Below are 262 nucleotides of genomic sequence, written 5' to 3'. Positions count from 1 at the left end.
AATCACTGAATCAATCCGGATTTCCACATCACCTTCAATGCCCCGTATCCACTCGTAGAGTAACCTGGCTTCAAATATTTGCTGTATGTACTCAAACCTCGTTACAACACTCCATCCCGTCCACCGGGACTTCAGTGTACCGTTCCACCCCTTTAATACATGTCAATCAAACTGATCCTGTAAAGGCCACACAGTCTGATTAGTCAGTGTCAACACATGTGGGAGGGGGAACATGGATGTGTAGAGATGGGCTTTCAAACAA

The sequence above is a fragment of the Etheostoma cragini genome, unplaced genomic scaffold (genome assembly GCF_013103735.1).
Source record: "Etheostoma cragini isolate CJK2018 unplaced genomic scaffold, CSU_Ecrag_1.0 ScbMSFa_540, whole genome shotgun sequence".
NCBI lineage: Eukaryota > Metazoa > Chordata > Actinopteri > Perciformes > Percidae > Etheostoma > Etheostoma cragini.
The sequence above is the reverse complement of the archived record's forward strand: the minus strand, read 5'-3'. Positions refer to the sequence as shown.